At 41.7% G+C, this 19,390-nt stretch overlaps 1 protein-coding gene across 1 annotated transcript in view; it reads left to right on the top strand.

The window, feature by feature from the left end:
* Window positions 1-5,812: 5,812 nt before the first annotated feature.
* Window positions 5,813-19,390, top strand: part of sema4c (sema domain, immunoglobulin domain (Ig), transmembrane domain (TM) and short cytoplasmic domain, (semaphorin) 4C) — a 64,063-nt gene continuing 50,485 nt past the window's right edge. The window contains exon 1 of the mRNA XM_060883059.1: window positions 5,813-6,211. The gene's annotated coding sequence lies outside the window, so the exon portion shown is untranslated. The remainder of the gene's footprint in view (window positions 6,212-19,390) is intronic.

Below are 19,390 nucleotides of genomic sequence, written 5' to 3' on the forward strand. Positions count from 1 at the left end.
CACAAACACTCAAACACACTAAGTCACACACATACACACACAAACATACACACATACACTGAGTCACATAAACACACATACACAAACACTCAAACACACTAAGTCACACACACATACACACACACAAACATACACACAAATACACAAACACATACACTGAGTCACATTAACACACATACACAAACACACTAAGGCACACACATACACACACATACTCACACACACAAACATATGCACACACACACACACACACACACACAGACTCACAAAGTTTCACAAACATACGCAAACTCACACACACATTCATGCACAAACACACACTTAATGTATACTTAATTAAATATATAATATAATTATAAATATATAACTCCAAACACAATGTCCCTATTAATTAAAAGGAAAAAAGAAAAAACCTGAAGGCATTTTGAAATAAACAAAAACTGCAGTCACGACTTTGTGAAATATCGGATTAATTTATTTATTTTTTAGGTATTAAGAATAGAAAACAGACTAGACAAGTTTATTAGAAGCTTCATCCAGTCAGCGTTGATTATTAAAGAAGCTCGATAAATCTTTAACAACTTCAATAAAGCCTTATAGCACACGCAGATAAGTGGCTTAGCTTTCTTCTACAATCAGTGTGTGTGTGTGTGTGTGTGTGTGTGTAGAGTAAAGCTGTGATAGTAGATTAAAACACCAGCTCCTCTTCCTTTGACCTCCTTCTCTGAGATGTTCTACATGACCTGGATTAGAGAGAGGCTTCACACATCTAACACAGCTTCACTCACACAATGCAGGGTTTTTGTTTCTTCTTTTTTTTTGCACACAATGACATCAAAGCTCCTGTGTCTTCTCGAACAATGCGAGTCCGCCAAGCACCGAAAGTTCAGGTAAACAAAATCAGCTCAGACGCAATCACCAAACGCGGCCGTGAGACCGAATTGCACGAGAGCTTTTCGGTGTCTTATCTTATTAAAAGCTTTTTGTAGTAGTTGTTGTTGTTGTTGTTGTTATCAGCACTGCTCAGATCTTCCCTTTGTGATGGTCTGATTTGAGACTAATCCCTCCATCAATGGAGGTGTAGATCTGCAGTTTCATCTGGAGGAAAACCCTGTGGAGATCAATAAACTTCCAGTCACGGTGTCAGAGATTAGTATGTATGACCTGACGTCTCCTCGTGACTGGAAACACGCCGTGATTTACGAGCACGTTTCGTTTATTCTCGTCGGTGTTCTCGTGGAAACGGTTTGTGGTTGTGAGTTTTATCAGATCCTTTATAAATTAGCGACAAAGAAAAATCTATATGGTGTAAAAATGCAGATCAGGACCTTATCCTGTTGTTTAATAGAGTTGTCCATGGTGATGATGATGATGATGAAGGACTGCACTGATGTTCAGCTGATGCAGCTTGTTATTTGTATTTTATTGTTTCTCTTTCTTTTTGCCTGATGGTCCCCCGAGTCTGCAGGTCCACTTCCATTATTAATTCATGTTCCACTGCAGAGGAAAATCTTCCTCCAAGCGTAACGGTCAGGACCCCATACCGAGGGCTGCTCCGTCCAAATCTGAGTGGCCTCAAGGGCAAGCGATCTTTAAGTACCCGAGCCACTCGGCTATAATGAAGAAGCTTCTGATTATCACGCTGAGGTTGTGCGTGGATAACCGGAGACGTGGTCCTGTGGGAGAAAGGGTTGTAAGTGTGCAGGATGAGGCTGTCAAAGAGGATGTTTACGAGCTGCTCGGGAATTAGACAGTGTTTTCTTTTAGCTGCGCTTCTCAGTGTGTAATCAACTCTCTGACTGAATGTGATCTGATCGAAAGTGGTTTTGATGTTTTAATGTGTGATTATGCACAAAGAACAAACAGAAAAGCCACACCCCCTTTAAAGAAGACTGACAATAGCAGAGACCATGCCCACATCCTAAATTAAGAGTGATGCACAGAGGCCACACCTCCTTCACTAAGACTGAGACAGAAGCTTGGCCTAGTTAGGCACTAAAGCCGAGAGGCCACACCTCCTTTCTGAGGACTGACAGGAACAAAGGCCACACCCATACTAAGAGTGATGCACAAAGGTGACACCTCCTTTACAAGGACTGAATCGTAGATGCCACGCCTCCTTTACTAAGAGTGATGCACAGAGGCCACGCCTCCTTTACTAAGAGTGCTAAGACTGACACAAAGGCCAAATCTTCTTTGCAATGACTGACCCACAGAGGCCACGCCTGCTTTACTTAGATTGATTCACAGAGGCCACACCTCCTTTACTTAGCTTGATGCACAGAGGCCACACCTCCTTTACTTAGATTGATGCACAGAGGCCACACCTCCTTTACTTAGATTGATGCACAGAGGCCACACCTCCTTTACATAGATTGATGCACAGAGGCCACACCTCCTTTACTTAGATTGATGCACAGAGGCCACACCTCCTTTACTTAGATTGATGCACAGAGGTCACGCCTGCTTTACTTAGATTGATGCACAGAGGTCACGCCTGCTTTACTTAGCTTGATGCACAGAGGCCACACCTCCTTTACTTAGATTGATGCACAGAGGCCACACCTCCTTTACTTAGATTGATGCACAGAGGCCACACCTCCTTTACTTAGATTGATGCACAGAGGCCACACCTCCTTTACTTAGATTGATGCACAGAGGTCACGCCTGCTTTACTTAGCTTGATGCACAGAGGCCACACCTCCTTTACTTAGATTGATGCACAGAGGCCACACCTCCTTTACTTAGATTGATGCACAGAGGCCACACCTCCTTTACTTAGATTGATGCACAGAGGCCACACCTCCTTTACTTAGCTTGATGCACAGAGGCCACACCTCCTTTACTTAGATTGATGCACAGAGGTCACACCTCCTTTACTTAGCTTGATGCACAGAGGCCACGCCTGCTTTACTTAGATTGATGCACAGAGGCCACACCTCCTTTACTTAGATTGATGCACAGAGGCCACACCTCCTTTACTTAGATTGATGCACAGAGGCCACACCTCCTTTACTTAGCTTGATGCACAGAGGCCACACCTCCTTTACTTAGATTGATGCACAGAGGTCACACCTCCTTTACTTAGCTTGATGCACAGAGGCCACGCCTGCTTTACTTAGATTGATGCACAGAGGCCACACCTCCTTTACTTAGCTTGATGCACAGAGGCCACACCTCCTTTACTTAGATTGATGCACAGAGGTCACACCTCCTTTACTTAGCTTGATGCACAGAGGCCACACCTGCTTTACTTAGATTGATGCACAGAGGCCACACCTGCTTTACTTAGCTTGATGCACAGAGGCCACACCTCCTTTACTTAGATTGATGCACAGAGGCCACACCTCCTTTACTTGGATTGATTCACAGAAGCCACACCTCCTTTACTTAGATTGATGCACAGAGGCCACACCTCCTTTACTTAGCTTGATGCACAGAGGCCACACCTCCTTTACTTAGCTTGATGCACAGAGGCCACACCTCCTTTACTTAGCTTGATGCACAGAGGCCACACCTCCTTTACTTAGCTTGATGCACAGAGGCCACACCTCCTTTACTTAGCTTGATGCACAGAGGCCACACCTCCCTTGTTAAGACAGAAACATGCCTTTTTGCAGCTCCTTCTCAGCCTTGTCTAAGCTACATGAGTGAAATATATTACACAGCATTTCACCCAGAATGACTTTATATGATAATGCAGTATAAATATACGGAACTGCAAAACAATGAACATAATAATGATGATGATAATAATAACACAGTCTGCTTCCAGCTGAGTGATATCGCACAGCCCACACAGAACGCAGAGAAACATTTATATTCATCTGTACAACGAACACGGAGCTCTGAACTCTTTAAAGTTCTACAGAAAGACAACAAACCGGTGGAAGTTAAACATGACAAGAAATAAACACAGCTTGTTGTGTTAACGCGAAACTGCGTCTTTTTGTCTTATTAGCTTTAAGAAGCGAGACTGGTGAGGAACACATTACATATGTATTTATACATAAAACAAACTTCTGAAGAAGACTCGTAGATAAATAATCACCATCCGTCCACTGTCGCCATGGCAACATTTTAATATTTAGTCTCTTCGAGTTTATTTTCAGACGTATGAACATCACGTGCCCCTCTCGATCAGGCGGTTAATAGGTTAATGGTGCACCACGTTTATCTGGGGATATCTGTCCTTTTGTCTAAGTGACAAGGCCTTAACGCCTTAACGATCGTGTCCAGTAATCTCTCCATTAGCACACGCCTCGCTCGTTTAATCACACTTATTACACGCAGCGTCGAGGCTTCGGCTAAGAGATCAGCGTAGCGTGCCGCAGTAATCCGTCTGCACGCACTCACATGAAAATCTGCCCAGATTATCTGAAGAAGGGAGGAGGACGTTTCCTTCCTGAGCTCTCAGACTAAATCGGATCCGAATCCTGCATCCTGTGTGTTCCTGGGACTTTCTTATCTTCCCACTTTTGGTCACGTTTGTCATGTTGTCATTGCTACAGTTAGCACTAGCGCTAATAAAACATTTCATACATTTCATCCTGTCTTATTTAAAGTGAATCAAAACTTGTGTAGTAGATAAAATCTATAAAAAACCTGTTTAAATAAAAGCCTGAACCTTCATACTTAAAATGTTTTAATACAGCACCAGAGAGTGTGGCATCATGGGTAATATCTAATAATTGTAATAATAATTTTAATAGTTCTAATTCTTATAGTAGGTTTTTAACTGATTTACATTACAAGTTATTACAGTGTAATGAAGACTGAACTGTACATATTTGAATGGGAGAGAGAGAGAGAGAGAGAGAGAGAGAGAGAGAGAGAGAGAGAGACTCAATATGAAGGACAGAGAGAGAGAGAGAGAGAGAGAGAGAGAGAGAGAGAGAGAGAGACTCAATATGAAGGAGAGAGAGAGAGAGAGAGAGAGAAAGAGAGGGAGAGAGAGAGAGAGACTCAATATGAAGGACAGAGAGAGAGAGACAGAGAGAGAGACATAGAGAGAGCGAGAGAGAGAGCGAGAGAGAGACCCAGACAGAGAGACAGACAGAGAGAGAGACAGACAGACACAGACAGACAGAGACACAGACAGAGACACAGACAGAGAGACACAGACAGAGACACAGACAGAGAGACACAGACAGAGACACAGACAGAGAGACACAGACAGAGAGAGACACACAGACAGAGAGAGACACAGACAGAGAGAGACACACACAGACAGAGACATAGACAGAGAGAGAGACACAGACAGAGACACAGAGAGAGACACAGACAGACAGAGAGAGACACAGACAGAGAGAGACACACACAGACAGAGACATAGACAGAGAGAGAGACACAGACAGAGAGAGACACACACAGACAGAGAGAGACACACAGACAGAGACACAGACAGACAGAGAGACACAGACAGAGACACAGACAGAGACACAGACAGAGACACAGACAGAGACACAGACAGACTGCACCAGAGAAAGACAAACTCAGAACTGTCCTTCTTCGAAAATTAAGAACATGTCCATGTTAATAAAGTCATTAAACTGTAAAAGCAGAAAAAAGTCAGGCTCGCGCACCTCCCCAACCCCGGTTTAACCCCAGTATGACGTGGTGTTCGGGGTGTTCACAGGGGTCCGTTATGGGCGGAGACGCGTTTCCGTTTCACCGGTGAGCCGCCGCGCGCGCCTTTGTTTCTTACTCGGTGATTTAATGCGCTGAGGCGGAGAGGAGGTGCTGCGGGGCGGGAGCTCGCGTATCAGTGTGCGCGTGTGCCCTTCGTCTGTGTGTGTGTGTGTGTGTGTGTGTGTGTGTGTGTGCGTGCGTGTACGCGCGTTATCCCCTCCCTCAGAGCGAGCGCGAGCTACGGAGAGAAGACACGGAGCAGAGTAAACGGCAGTCGGTGTGAACGTGAACGGACTCCGCTGTTTACTGCTAGTGTTGTTGCAGAGATCGGAGTGCGTTCGGTTAATGTTTTCGTTCCGCGCGTGGATGAGGACAACGTGCGTGTAAGTGAACTAAACCCACCGGAACACGCGCACAGCTACGGTAACGGATCGGATCCGCTCGCGAGAGGAAAGTCCAGCTTTTGGATCGTGTGTGAGTGAGAGAGAGAGAGAGTGTGTAAGAAAGAGAGAGTGTGTGTGTGTGTGTGTGTGTGTGTGGACGAGTCTTCGCTATAACGGAGCGGCGGAGCGACAACACGGTGAGTTTGTGCGTTCAGCTCGAGCCTGGTGCATTTTACGCGTGAGTGATCCACCAACCCTGCAACATGGGAACATGGTGTTGGGGGACATTGTAGGATTTAGGGGTCAATTTTTACAAGTTGAAGTTGGGAACATCGCAGTGCGCATTCAAAACGCACCAGGAACGAAAACCGGGGACACCGATGTTGCGCGCGCGCGTGCGTGCGTTCTTCGGTGGGTTAGAAAATGCACAACTGTCTGAGTTGTTGTTGAGCATGTAGCTGCACCTCTTTATAAGACTTTACTGTGTATAATGGATTAATTCATATGGATCTGGCTTTAGATTGTATTTCTCCTCTCTTTAGAAATAGGGTTTAGGATCATTTATTTAGCGATTTTAGTGGTACAGGCAACCCGAACTGAACCAGTTCATAGCCGTTCTGTCACTAATGAGATTGAGGCGTGTTTTTGTTTTACTTCTGATTTAGAGCAGAACTGTGACTGTGCTCTTTTTTATTCATTTGGTTTAAACAAGGGGATGTTTCATATCTCTGGCAACGTAACGAAATATTTAAAGTCAACAATTTTATGTTTATTTGATTTTTTTTTTTTGCTTAAAATAAAACTGTATTTTCTGATTACTGTTATTTCATTATAAACCTGAAGCATGAAAATGAGCCAAATACGTGTAGATTATTTACTTTTAAATACTACTCTAGGGTCTGCTGATATTTCATACCACTGGCAACCTAACGCACATCAATGCTTTCATATAGGATTCTGTCATTGCTTACATGTAACGTGAGCCATGTTTTTATTTTTAAATTACTTTAATGATTGGTCTTGACAGATGATTTTTTGCAGGCTGCCTAAAACTCCCCCCTTATGAATGAAAACCACTGGCAACCTAAAACCCTACAGCATTTGTTTAGTTAAAGTATAAACTAATTACTAAATGAATTGACAGAGCTTTTTTTTTTTGCAATTGTTTGATATTTCGTGTAACTGGCAACCTGAGCTGTGTGTATTTAAGCCTCTGAGATGTGTTATATATTAAGGTACATTTTACGTTAATATGTTTTGTATAGTGCTCAAAGTTAGTTTTCACTTTAAACTGACATCTAATACAACTGGCAACCGAAGGCTTCAACAATTTTGAGTTTGCTAATTCTCTTCAGAATTACATTTTAATTACAAATACAGAGAAAAACTGCTTTTTCATACATTTTTTTATTTCTAAGTGCACACAGAGATTTGAATATTATTATTATTATTTATTTATTTTATTATGAATATTATTATTATTATAATGAAGTGCACATGACTTGTCACTCATTTAATTCAGGTCTATATTTGATGAAAACTGGCAACCTGGGTCTTAGAAAAGTTGTTATAGTTCAGTTAAGCCTTCTAAAAGCTTTAAGAAAATGTTTACATGTTGTTTTTACGGTGATAGACATATCACTGGCAACCCAAGCTGTGATTTTGTATCAATGGTTAGAAAATGTCTGAATTTCCTGTTTTGTTGCTGTTATTGTGTTTATTCCTAAATGCTTTTACAGAATTTTATAATCATTTTTACATGATGCTTAAATACTTCTATTTGATATCACTGGCAACCTAAAGCATACAGAAATATGTATCGTTGTTTATTTTTATGCTTTAACTAATAATTTCATGACACTTGATACGTTGTTTATGGGTGATATTTGATATCACTGGCAACCAGAATCCTAAAGTTGGATCTAATGGTAAAGGGTTTGAGTTACTGCTTAGACATATAATATGTCCTTTTGTATTTTCTGGCAAAGATTTATCATCTTAGTTGCTGTTTAGGATGATATTCAACACAACTGGCAACCCACATCAGTGCTAACTTTTTCAGCTGTTGATACAAGCAAGTTTTAGTAAAATAAAATTTATGGAGAAAGGAGTGAGATTGATCGAGAGTGTGTGTGTGTGTGTGTGTGTGTGTGTTGTTTGTGTGTGTGTGTGTGTGTGTGTGTGTATGTACAATTGTGTGGATGTGGAAGGAAGGTGCTGTTTCCTCCTCACAGCCTTCAAAGTTGTTTTATGATTCATGCTCCAAATCCGGCCGTGTCCCAAACGCCATTTTTGTGATCGGTGAGAAGAGAGTGTGTGAGGGCCGTGAGGTCGTCCAGCATGAAAGCTTTAAATCCAGCAGGCAGGGTGCATCTCAGCAGGGACTCACACACACACAAACACACACACACACTTTCTCTCTGTTTCACACACTCTCACAACCCCCTGCTAGTCCAGATGTTCAGCTATCCCATTCAGAGACCCTGTATCTCCTGCACATGGAGCTTCCTATTGTCGCACCACAATAGACTCACATCCTGCCTAAGGTTCACCCACATGGGATAAAAATGACACGGGCATCCAGGAAATCCGCAAATCCAATTGCTATCCGTTTCCCTCGACCTGTCTGGATCTTCTTCTACAAACAGGAATTAAATATGACGGAATCTATATTCTCACCCACCAAACGTCCAAACTTAAAGTCGAATGGAGTCGAATTAAACATGCTAATTATCCTTGTCTTTAGCTTTCTGACTGGTAAATTTCTGCTCAGTTCTTTTTTCAGGAATTAAGCTGGACCATAATTTGGATCTAACCGGGTTTTTAAACCATCTAAAAAAATGAGTAGAGAAGGTGGGATGTTAAGAATAACTGGCAACACGATTGTCTGTATTTTAATAATAAATTCATATTAATATTCGTATACTTTTTATAGCAAAATACAGGAAAATAATCGTTACCTCTAACGCTGTGAGACGTTAGAACAAAACATGTAGCAGCTGCAAACATTCGTTCCCTCACCAACCTCACACTTTTCTTCAGATTTTGTGTAAGAACAGAGAGATTTAGACAAAAGAAGCGCTAAGAAAAGCTACCTCTTTAGCCGCGAGCCGTTCTTAGCCGTTCAGCCTCACCCTGATGCTAGCTTGTGAAAGAACATCACGTACAGTGGGCCTTTCGTTCCGGTTTGGTTTGCTGCTTAAATAAATGACACACATTCTAGGTTTTTAAAAGACAATGCGCAAATAATGTGAAAGAAGCGTCAAGCTGTTTTGTTTTCTGTGATGTTGTTCGGCGATCGCTAATCGCTAATTCAACTGGTGTGCGTTGGCGCGTGAAAAGCTGGTTTGAGCGAGTTATTGAATTACTGCTCTGGAACAGATGTTCCACTTGCAGTTCTCATTGTGATTAGCATAGTGTGTGTGTATGTGTGTGTGTGTGTGTGTGTGTGTGTGTGTGTGTAAAAGAAAAACTGCTCGGAAGTTACTCAGCAATTGTTCACGCTAAGTCGCTAAGTCACAAACGGTTAGCAGCTCTCTAACCCTGTGTGTGTGTATCGTTCTGGATAGAAAACAGCTGGTGGCTCGGATGCTGCGTGTTACGCAACACCTCTGTGTGTGTGTGTGTGTGTGTGTGTGTGCGTGTGTTTCCTCATCATCATATGGTGTGGGATTACATTGTGCCGTCCCTGCTGCATTACGCTAACATGCCTGCAGCTAGCCTGCCGCTCTCGACACTTCCAGCTTCATCCCTCATTAGGTTTCGTCTTTTCTTCCTGCGCTCGGAGCACTGTGTTCTCTCGCTCCTTCTTTACCTCCGACAGATCTGTTCCTCACCATCTCTCTCCGTCTGTGTGTGTGTGTGTGTGTCAGTTTCCCTCCAGAGTAGAAAAGCAGAGTGTTTGCATCTGTACACAAATCCAGTTTGAAATTTTTGACACTTTCATGAAACAGAAGCATGTTAAAATGTTTTTTAGTTATTTAGCATGTTAGCATGATGTACCTAAATAAGTGAGAATGTTAGCGTAACTTGTGTTTTATCGGTGGGATTTGAGCTGTTTAATAAAAGGAAGGTAATTAACATAATGTTAGGAGACCTTACATTACATAACATTGGAGTAAATGACTCCGGTGCATGTTTTTGATTAAGCATTTCTGAGGGAAAATGTTAGCAGTATGACGTGAGACGGGGAGAGTGGGATAATCAGGCAGTACTGAGCTGAGAGACACGAGGATGATTATGATGATGATGATATCATCATCATCATGGTGCAGGCTGAAGTCCTCACTCAGCACAAGCTGACCTTCACTCTGCTCACACACTGGCAGCCTTCCAGCTCTCTCTCTCTCTCTCTCTCTCTCTCTCTCTCTCTCTCTCTCTCACTCTCTCACTCACACACTGTTTACCACAACCTATCTGTCTCTATAACCCTGCTACTACATTTCTATCTCTTTCTGTTACTATCTGTCTCTTTATCATTTATTCTGTCTCTGTCATTCTCTAATGTTGCATGTTTCTCTCTCTCTCTCTCTCTCTCTCTCTCTCTCTCTCTCTCTCTCTCTCTCTCTCTCCTTCCCTCTGTCTGTCTGTATGTCTCTCTATTTCTTTGTCTGTCTATAACTTTCCCTGTTTTTCCCTTTCTCTTTCATTCCATCTCTCTCTCACTCACTCTTTAATTTTCCCTCTCTCTATCACTGTCACCGCCCGTCTGTCTGTCTACCTGTCTTTCTCTTCGTCTCTCCTACAAACTCTCATTCTCTTCACTTCACTCCATCTCTTGTTCTGTTCAATATATGTCTGTCTCACTCTAATGTCCACTCGCCTATCTTTCTTTTCCTGTCTGTCTGTCTCACACAGTTTTTTCACTTTCTGTCTCTTTCTACCTTTCAGATCTCCTTCTTTGTCTCAGTCTCATTCTCTTACATTTTATGTTCTCCCTCTCTTTTGCTATCTGTTCTCTCTTTCTTTCTTTCTTTCTTTCTTTCTTTCTTTCTTTCTTTCTTTGTCTTCAGTTCAGTCAAGATTTTCTCATCACAACTTAACCATTTAACATTTAACACTTAAACAAAAACATTTTTATCACCACTATTCTTTGTACAGAGCAGGAATAGGAATGATAAAAAAAGAAATACAATTACCAATAAAAAATAAATTGCTTCTCTTTTTACATTCTCTCTCATCCTTTCATCCTTTTTTCTCTTTGTCTCAGGGTTTCTGTCCATCAGCGAGCGGGTGGATGGATCAGGGGAAGCTTGGAGTATGGAGTCTGGGTGATGTTTAGATAAGGGATGGGGGAAGTGTTTTAAAAGTAAATAAAGGGTATAGTGTGTGTGTGTGTGTGTGTGTGTGTGTGTGTTGGGATCAAGAGGCAGGACTGGGCTCATTTAACCCTCCCCCAGTGTTGCATATGCACATGTGGCAGAATGTGGCGCCAGTGTGTGTGTTTGTGTGTGTGTGTGTGTGTGTGTGTGTGTGTGTGTGTACAGCTGTGAGCCAGAGGTGAACAGACACATATAATACAACATATATCTGTGAGAGTGTGACATTAGTGTCCCTTCTATTAGCTTGCGTAGACACGTGAATCCACACACACACACACACACACACACAAAGCTCTTTAGTATCCTATCAGTCTGATAAAATAGGACCCGCTGTTGTCCATCTCACACTCCAGAGCCTCTTAATCACCACTTTTCATTGAAAGCTGATAAGTGCATATAATTAGCATATTAAAAACTAGCTAATGTCAGGACTTAACAACACTTAGGGCAGATGTAGCGTTCCCTGACCATGTGCTTTTATGCTTTTTCACTCAGTGTTTGGTCCATTTAAACAGCAGTCACACTCGGGAGTGGACACAAAACAATTGCTTTGGTTCCAGTGGCCTTGACACGTCTTTATTGTTGTGAGAAAATGATTCGACTCTGAGTCGACTCTGATTCAGCTGTACGAAATCTACTGCAGTAAAAAGTTGATTTGAATCCGAATTGTCTCTAGAATGACCGAAGGAATGCCACTGGAGTATACTGGAGAGTTGGGGTGATAAAATAAAGTGCCACTCGATTTGATACACAAAGCGTTTTGAATCTTGTTATCATTTATTAGCAGTACTTTTCTACCTTTGCACAAAAACGGGGACTTAATATAAACGTCCAGCCGTCTGCAGCTCGGGTTTATAAACGAGAAGACGATAAAGTTCACTTGACTTGACCTTCGGAATTGATTGACAGGAGAGCTACATGGAAATATCAGTTCTTGGTATCGACCGCTGGCGTTTGATGTTGAGCGCCATGCTGAGGTTTGGATTACCGACTCGGCGGACTGATCTCGCTGTGTGTTGGCTTGCGTGTGGAGCAGTGTGTGTTTGCATCGGCCCTTGCTTATTGATGATGAATTCCGGGGCTAAAACGTTGGCAGTGTGTGAGTCTGCTTTAATCAGCCATCTGCTCTGTCAGCCTGAGGCTGTGCTAATAAGCATTTCTCTCCAGAAAAGTGCATGTGGTTTGTATTTGTTTGTATATATACTTGTGTGTGTGTGTGTGTGTGTGTGTGTGAGGTTTTGTTTACTTGTGTGTACACGCAGGGTTCGTTTTGTTGAATTGAGGTCGTATTTTTGATGAGATCTGTTAGGGAGTTTTCTTCACGTCTGCAGGTAGAAAGCTGAACTTCATTAAACTTCTCGTGAAGTCTGAGGATGCGAGTTTACAGAGAGACGCTTGTTTTCTCGAGTTGACTGTGTGCTTTGTCTCTTCATCTTCTTCGTCTTCATCCTTACAGATTACCACCATTTTATTGAACGCTCTTTAACATCTTAATAACTCCTAGTGAGCTAAACTGCTATTTAGCTGTGTAGCTTTAGCTACTTCAGTTGAAAGCTTTTAACGCTAGTCTGGTATCCTTTATAAAGCTATATTTAATACAGTTATCTTAAAAGCTAGCTCTGTTTAGTACATTCATGTTCAAGCTAGCTATATTTCATACCTTATCGTATTTAGCTAGCTATCCTTATGATTAGCTACTACACTTCAGTAGCAATCCCTTTTTGTAATGCTAGTCAGCTAGCTATATTAAATCTCTTCTGTATTTCGTACAGTTTTTTTTTTCAGTCTAGCTATATTTAGTTTCCTGTCTTAGCTAGCTACATTTACTATCTTATATACAAGATAGCAGTGTTTAGCATTTAATGTTCAGTCTAGCTATATTTAGTACCTTATCTCATGTTTCAATTTGCTAATCATGCTTATGTTTAGCTAACAAACACCAATAGCAGTCTTTCAGTTTTATACCAGCTGGAAATTAGCATTAGCACCTAACTAGCATTACAATCAGGACAAACATAAAGCTTACTAGCTAAGAGTGGTTTATAATACAATAAATTAACATACTAAATTTAACAACTTTTATTTAAAACTGTATTTTAAGTCACTCTTAGCTTTTTAGCTTTATGTTTAGCTTCACCATAATGTTAAATAGATTGTTCAACGTGACCAAACAATACACAAAACTTCTGAGGCATTTTGGGAAACAATTTCCAGCTTGTCCTTCTCAAAGAAGTTGTCATTTATAGTAACATAATAATATTTAAAATATTTAATACAATCTTTTAATATACTTTACAAATATAAAATATAATATATTTAATAACTATTTTAATTGCTACCAACTTTCCCAGTTCCCATGACAACATCTTCCTCAACTACAGAGTATGTCAGTATAGTAATATTAGCAAATGTGAGCTAGCTCATTGCTGTAGCTAACGATTAAGCTAGCAAGGCTTTTTTTTTTTTTTTACAGAGTAATTGTGTAAGTAGCAGTGAAAAAAAGTGTGAAGTGTTCAGAACATCAACAATAACCTCAATGACTAAGAAAAAAACTGTGTAGGTCATGGAAGAAAGTTTCAACATCCAGAAAGTCTTGTGGAAACTTGTTGAGCGCACAGTAAGTGTACATTTTCATGGAACGTAGCATGTGTGTGTGTGTGTGTGTGTGTGTGTGTGTGTGTCTCTCCCACTCTCTGTCTTTGTTTGTTTCACAAAGTCCTTCCGGCTTTATAGATTTAATCCTCATGGATTGAGGAAAAGGGAAAATAAGTGAAATCCACAGAGACCTTTGATTTTCAACTTGTCAAAATTGTTGTGTGCCGAATCATCCCTCTGTCCCTGGCAGATCTTTTGGGTTTCACAACAAATCAGTATTGAGAAACTTCATAACTGAGATTAGCAGCTATGTAGAAACAATCTGGGACTAGCAAGCTTTTAGCTTCTAGGTGGCGTTGCAAACATTCATTCATCTTCTACCGCTTATCCGAACTAACTCGGGTCACGGGGAGCCTGTGCCTATCTCAGGCATCATCGGGCATCAAGGCAGGATACACCCTGGACGGAGTGCCAACCCATCACAGGGCATACACTCACACACTACGGACAATTTTCCTCAGATGCCAATCAACCTACCATGCATGTCTTTGGACCGGGGGAGGAAACCGGAGTACCCGGAGGAAACCCCCGAGGCACGGGGAGAACATGCAAACTCCACACACACAAGGTGGAGGTGGGAATCGAACCCCCAACCCTGGAGGTGTGAGGCGAACGTGCTAACCACTAAGCCACCGTGACCCCCTGCGCTGCCAACAGAACAGCTTCATTTTGAGCCCCAAACCTCTAATATTTACATAAAATAATTAGGATATGAATTGATTTGGCTAATCTTTTCAGTTTTCTAGCTAGCCTGCTAACATTGCTAGTCATCATCACTACAACTTTCTAGTTTGCTAGTGAGCTTGCTAGAAGTGGTAGTCAAAGTGGAAGCAAAGGATTTGGTTGGAAAGTGGCTAATCTTTCTTTGCTAGTTAAAATCACCAGCAAACATGTAACATAGCTAGCTAGCATGCTTGTGAGTATTTGTTTGGTTTATTTTCTATATAAAGTTGTGTATAAAATGTTCCAGTTTGCTAGCGATTCTACTGACACTTCCTAGTCACCTTAATTAACACAGAACTGCAAATATAAATCAGCAAAAAAAACATTACAGTTTTCTAGCAGAGGTAGTTTGGTTGTATTGAGGCTAATCTTTATCCGCTAGTCCTTAAATCATATTTAAAGGACGTAACATAGCTACCTAAGCTGCATGTTGATATTTCTTTGCTTTGTTTTGTGTATATTCATCCTTTTTTATGTATATTCAGTCTATATAGCATACGGACAAACTCTAGATTGTTATTACGTTGTAACTAGCTAGCTAACAGTCTCTCAGTCTGACTGTAAGCATGGACAAGAGGAACACAGGAAGTGAAGGGAGGCAAGGCGTGCAGCAAGTCATAAACTCTGTGTTCTATAAAAAAAATAAAAAAAACAAACACTAAAAAATTCCCACGAAGCGGCCGTAACATCCCGTAAGAGACCGGGGACATTTTGTGGACGAAGGTTGCCAGATTGTGGATTATATTTTCACCTGCGGTCTTTCCGAAGGCCTCTGGAGCTCAAGCTTGTTTAACTTTATTGTTCTTCCCCCACTGATTTCTCTGAGGTTGAGAAGAGTGTGTAGTCATGTAGTGGGAGAAAACCGCTCGGACTTTCCACAAGTGTGTGTTTTTAGGCTGTCAGTGTGTGTGTGTGTAGGGGGGAGGGGTTTATCCATTTTCCCCCTGAGTCCCCGGGTTTGTTCTAATGACCGCCTTTTTTGGAATTGTTGTGTACTTTTAAAGAGCGGCTTCCCGCGTGGCTACACAGCTAACGGGAGGAAAGGTTGGAAGCGCGCACACACACACACACACACACACACACGCGCACGCGCGCACGCACACACACATGGAGTGCCAAAAACACACACCTTAAAAGTGCATATCCTTCAGGGCACTAGAAGGAGGTAGAGGGGGATGGCGGAAGGGGGGCGGGGGCAGTTCTTTCAAGAATACACTAAAACCCTTTGTCCTGTCCATAAACCGACCCCACACCCCTAAAATAAAAACTCCACCCACAATTATGGACCACAAGTGGGCGGAGCTTTATCCTATCCTCGGGCTTTTCCTGTTGCTTTAGCTGATCTTCCATATGCGGGAACATCAGGGAGGCAGACTGGCAGGAATATTGCGTGTGTGTGTGTGTGTGTGTCCCGTCCGTCCGTCCTTGACCTTTGACCTGTACACGCTGAGTCACTCACACAATGCCACAGAAGGGCTTTCAGTATGAAGGAAGAATATAGAGAGAAAAGTGTTGATATACAGGACTTTCTCGTGTGTGTGTGTGTGTGTGTGTGTGTGTGTTTCTGGAAGCTGCCAAAAAAAGGAGTAAAGGCAGAAGTGTCATAAAAACAATGTGACAGAGAGATAAGAAAAGAAGGAACAAAAAAATGCCAGAAATGAGGACATGCAGAGAAAAAACACAAACAGAAAAAGGTAGAGGGACATGAAGAGAGACAAGGAACGAGTGAGAGAGAGGACGATAAAAAAATACACAGAAGGAAAGGAAAAGAGAGAAGGAGAAGAGGAGAGGAAGAAATACGTGATGAGAGAGAGACAGGAAAGGAAAGACAGAGCAAGAAGAGGGAGAGGAATTAAACGAGACACAGGCATGACGAGAAAAACAGATAGAGACACTGAGAGAAAGACAGAACGAGGAAAGAGACAAAGACAGAGATGGCGTAAGAAGAGGAGAGAAGGTGGAGAAGGAAAAGACGATAAAAGTCAGAGAAGGACAGAGAGAAATAAAGGCAAGCTAAAGTAATAGAGAAATAACAGAGAGGGTTATTGAGGGAAAGGAATAAGGGAAGAATGAGAGAGGGAGAAAGATGGAGGTGGAAAAATAGGGCTAAAGGGAAGAAGAAATACAGAATAAAAGGTAGAGGCTTAGGGAAGGACAGAGAGGATAGATAAACGAGAAGGAAAAAAGGATGAATAAAAGAAAACAAGAAGGACAAGAATAGTACAGAGAGAGAGATGGAGAGAGCATGTTTAAACTGTGGAGCTGTAATCCAGGATAAACCACCAGCGATCAAAACATGCCATCAGTCTCTCTCTCTCTCTCTCTCTCTCTCTCTCTCTCTCTCTCTCTCTCCTCCCTGCTTTCTCTGCAAAATAGAGTTGTCTCTGTGAAAGAGAGCCTCTACATGTGCTGCATGAACTCTCTCTCTCTCTCTTTTTCTCTCTCTCTCTCTCTCTCTCTCTCTCTCTCTCTCTCTCTCTCTCTCCACGTTGGCAGTGTCCATATGGAACAGTTTATCTAGGAGCTGCAGTTTTTGTGCCCATTAAATCCAAGTTGCTTTAGGAAAGAAAGAGACACTCGGAGTAGAAAGGAAAAAAAAATCTACCATGTTATGAAAACCTCTTTATTACGATCGAGCAGAGCCACGGCAGCTCGGCCGACACTCAACCTCTCACTCTGTGTGTGTGTGTGTGTGTGTGTGTGTGTGTGTGTGTGTGTGTGTGTGTGTGTATGTGTGTGTGTGTGTATGTGTGTGTGCAGTTCATCCACAGATGTTCTTGATTTAATGCAGCACACGTGGACGGAGTAGATAAACACACCGTCGAGACTTACGCGCTCTACTCCTGCTCTACTACCACAAGCTTTAAAAACGTAAACATTGGTTCAAAAATTAAAAACAGATCATTTCGTAAACATTTCCTAAAGTCTACATCTAAGACATATAAGATTCTTAAAGCTCCTGTCGACTCATTTTCTTGATTAGCTTCTTAGCATTTAGTGCATTTTGAGAGATTTGTCTCTTTTTTTTTTCTGCCATTTTCTGCAGAGAGGGTTTAAGTGGGCGGAGCTACGTTGGGGGAATCGATGACATTAGCAATTCTGAATTAGCCGCTAACCTTTTATTTTTTGTGTCAACAAAGTGTCATCTGTTTGCACTAAAATGTTATCAGGACTGGACTGAAAAAGTTGTAGCGTTTTAATGATGTCAAATCTGACAAAAATGACACTGTTGTTGTAAGAGCGTTTCGTTTGTGACAATATCTTCACGTACGTTGGTTTTATTTTGTTGCAAGTGCCAGTAAAGTGCCTGTTAGCTACATCCTCGGATCGTTCTCTCGTTGTACGGATCATTTTTTAACTGACAAAAACCCGAAAGTTGCTGTTTTCAGATCGAGAATCTGAGAGAAGAAAATCAATAAATCACATTAGCATAGAAAGAGACAGAGCGGAGGAGCACTAATGGATGTGTAGGAGGAGTGTGTGTGTGTGTGTGTGTGTGTGTGTGTGTGGCATCCCCCACCCCCTACCTGAGGGAGCTCTTATTTTATTAATAACTGTACCAATACAATAGCTTGTGTGTGTGTGTGTGTGTGTGTGTGTGTGTGTGTATTTCTTTTGTTCTAACATGATGCACCTTACATTAAAGAATGGCAATAGCTGTGGTTGGTTAGTGTGTGTGTGTGTGTGTGTGTTTGTGTCAGGTCATCTTTGTCATCTATTTCATCCTTCCATTGTTTCTTTTCTTCCATTTCCTTGCTTCCTCTGTCTTCTTTTACTTTTCTTCATATATCACTAAATTTCCTTTGCATCCCTCTTTTCTTATCATTTCAATTTATATATCCTTTCTTCTTTCACACCTACTTTTTTGACCCGGATAGAGAGAGTTCTGAGAGACTCCGGACTGTCTGGAAAGATGATGGTGGAGAGAGAGCTGCTAAACACATTAGCAGAGAAAGATGGAGTGAAAAGGAGGAGAGGAAAAAAACAGCTCAGCTCTTCTTTCTTTTCTGTCTTTCCTGCTTGCCAGGGTCAGAATAAGTGTGTGCGTGTGTGTGCGTGTGTGTGTGTGTGTGTGTGTGTGTGTGTGAGAGAGAGAGAGAGAGAGAGAGAGAGAGAGAGAGAGAGAAAGAGAATTCACTGTTAACTTTTTTCAGGATGGCCGATCCTCACAGAAGCTCAATTAGCGGTTGGTGCTAAGTATAATTAGATGATGATTATAGTCGTATGGATCCTTTCTTTAGTTTTATATCGACACATCTGAGGTCAATGTTAACATGAACGACAGTTTTATCTCATTTCCACCTTCACTTTATATAATTCATATAAAAGATTTATAACAGGTATATGACAGCTAACTTAAGCGTTAGCCTAATTTCCAGTGAACAGCGTGGAGTCTGTTAGCTTCGTTTGTAGGCACCAGAATGTTTGTGCTAGCTGTGGAACTTTGAAAATGTTTAGCGCTTGTTGCTTCGTCTTTAGATCACGTTAGAGTCTATTTTTAGTCATTTACCAACACATCTGAGGTAAATATTGACAGAAAGGACATTTCTGGCTCAATTCCACTGGCTCAATTCCACAGAAACCTTTACAGGGTAGCTAGCAAACTTACCTTGCTTGCAGGTTAAGGTTTTGGCAGCCATATTGTCCAGTTGCCTAGCAACAGTGTTCTCTTGAGCT

Source organism: Tachysurus vachellii, chromosome 12 (assembly GCF_030014155.1).
Source record: "Tachysurus vachellii isolate PV-2020 chromosome 12, HZAU_Pvac_v1, whole genome shotgun sequence".
Classification (NCBI taxonomy): Eukaryota; Metazoa; Chordata; class Actinopteri; order Siluriformes; family Bagridae; genus Tachysurus; species Tachysurus vachellii.